Source organism: Nanorana parkeri, unplaced genomic scaffold, assembly GCF_000935625.1.
Source record: "Nanorana parkeri isolate BGI_ZX_2015 unplaced genomic scaffold, ASM93562v1 scaffold2675, whole genome shotgun sequence".
Lineage (NCBI taxonomy): Eukaryota > Metazoa > Chordata > Amphibia > Anura > Dicroglossidae > Nanorana > Nanorana parkeri.
The window spans coordinates 68097-71039 of record NW_017308943.1 but is presented as its reverse complement, the minus strand read 5'-3'; positions in this window follow the sequence as shown (position 1 = coordinate 71039).

Here is a 2943-nt window from a genome sequence, read left to right as displayed (position 1 = left end):
GGTGGTGTGCCCCCCCCCCCCCCTCCCCCAACATCTGACACCTATTTTATTTGGAGTCAAAAGAAAATCCAGTTCTGTACAATAATATACTGGTTACCAAAATGTAACAGGATCGCTGAAGAGAACCACATATGAGGGCAGAAAAAGCAAAGTAAGCATTTTCAGTCCAGGAGAGAAGCCTGTCAGGAGAGAAGCCTGTCAGTGGCGTAACCAGAGTTATGTTTTTATTAAATATTTTTATTTTTTACTTTACTTTTAGGGGCTTTGGGGAAATAGTAGGGGTCTAAACAGACTCCTGATATTTCCCTTTTAAAATAGAAAAAGAGATTGAGAACACAGAGTCCTCAATCTCTTTTTCTGTATCCCCTGTTCATTGATAACATAGTATGATTACCATATCCACAATCATGAATGAACAGGAGGAGATGTAGATCACTTCCCATTCATTCATAATTGAGCATATAGTAACCATGCCATGTCCTCAATTATTTACACACACTCAGCAATCACTGATCGCTGAGTGTTTGCTCTCGCTCTCCTCTCTGACACGCTGTCACAGGAGGCTGAGTGAGCAGTGCAGGGAGGAGAGTTCCGCCTGAGACAGAGTAGGCTGTCTCTGCCCCAACACCGCTCTGCCGGACTGTGACAGGCGGCTGAGCGGTGTGGGAGGAGAGACACCGGCCGCTCACGGCGGTCTCCTCCCGCAGCGCTCGGCCGGCTGTCACTTTCTCTCCTCCTCGCTGGGACAAAGAGCAGTGCCCAACGGGCAGGAAAGAAATCACGGCTGCGCCAACAAAACGGCAGGGAAATTGAACTTTCGGCATTTGGGCAAAAGTGCAATTTTCGGCCGATGGCCGGCGCCCCCCTTCAGCTTTACGCCCGTGGCCAGCGCCGCGGCTGCCCCCCCCGGTTGTTACGCCACTGAAGCCTGTACACAAAACTGAAGAACAGACTGGAGTTTAAGTATACAGTATATATACCCAAATCTTTTTATTTTAGTTTTGGATAGAATGGGCAAAGGTTCCAACCCATGTCAGGTTTTTTTATCTGTTGCTCGGTTAGAGAGATTTCCCGTCACTTTCTGTTCTGGGGACAACCCTTCACCAGAGTGGAAGTGAGGGAAAATTCTGCAGCAGGGAAACTGACAACAATAAAAATCTGGTTCTAGCATTCCCCTAAATAGAAAAAAGTATTTCAATATTTTTCTGTCTGTTTTGTTGTTGGAGATATTTCCCCTCACTTTCTTTCCTGGAGACAACCATTTTACCAGACCTTTCCATCCAAAAAAGGGTTTGGGAAAGGAAACAAAACACAGCACAAGTTGTAGGAAGAAATTGCCATTTTCTAGGCATGGCTTTAGTAGTATTGCAGTTGTATCTAGGGAGATATCAATCAAGTCTGCTCATTCTCAGCCAATAAATTAATTTCTTTTGGTGTCTCCAGGTCTTGCAGGCTGCCTGGTATAGGGGGAGCAGTCAATCCTGCAGGAAGTGCTCACAACCAGCACTGCTGCACTGCCTCCCACCCTTCCACCCTTAAATCTACACTGATCTAACAATTTCGTGGTGAGTTCCATAGGGTGACTGGATCATGCATATGTGTCAGAGTGCCTTCTAATGCCTGTGTCCAGTCTATTAGCTATGAGCAAATGCTAAGATGTATTTTTTCCCTAAACTAAACATGCCTATTTTTTCAAAAAAAGTTTTTGTAAGTTACATTTTCACTCCTGAAATTGCTTTAATAGCTCACTTCTAAGCTCTCTCCAACACTCCTATGTCATTTTCACAGTGTGGTGCCAAAATCAGACCCAATTTTCTAGATATGGCCTTACTAATTATTTTTACAGTTACAATACTATACTATCATCACTTTACAGCTTTACAGCTTTACAGCTGCCACTTGGCATTGGGTGGTTCTTCTTTGGATTTTGTTAGCCAGTGTTATATTTTGTCTAACTACATTCTACCTAATGTGTAGGTTGTACTACTATGTTCTTCCATTGGTGCATACTCTTATGTATTTCAACATTATATCTAAGTTTCCATCTAATTCTCCGTTGTGTCTTTTTGTCCAGAAGGCATATGCCTCAGCAAATGAAAAAAACTTGCAGTGCATCTGTTATGTGGTGTACTTCCAGGTAACTGAAGTCTAGTGTGAGCCATTTGCATGGCTTCCTGTTTGCATAGAGGAAATCTGATGTGATTTCCCTACAGGTTTCATTTAATATAAGCAATTTGTCTTGAAAGCCAACAATCTGTATGTGTGTGACAGCCCAGAGACGTCAAGATGGTTCCTGTGACATATCTGCTCTGTATCCTTTATCTTTACATTAAAGGTAATGTTGATGTGTTATAGCCTTAGGTAGTAACTTACTCCTATTAACAAATAATGCGAAGGGTAAGAATATTTTTTTTCAATCCCCAGGATCCTGTGAAGAGACTGTGGTCACTCAATCTCCAGAGTACATTATGGTGTCACCAGGAGAAGATGTCACTATCTCTTGTAAAGTCAGTGAAAGCATTTACCACAAATCATTCAAGGTCGACTGCTTAGCCTGGCAGCAACAAAAGCCAGGACAATCACTTAGAGGTCTTATATATCATGGAAGCACCCGGCTAGATGGAGTCCCAGACAGGTTTATGGCATCTGGATCTGGAAGAGATTTCACCCTAACCATTAAAAGGGTCAACGAAGAAGAGAAGAAGACAAAGCTCAATATTACTGTTTTCAGTTTATTAACCTCCCTGGCGGTATGATTATGGAGGATTTTTGCATGTCAAAGCATGGAAATGTGTTGTTTTATATTGTAGTCCTGTTATTCTTAGTAAATCTGAGGAATAACTCACCTAAATCTGTCCAAAACAAGAGTCTAGTAGACATCCCAGATATGATAAAGTGTGAAACACGAAATTAAAAAAATTATAATATAATAAATACTTAATT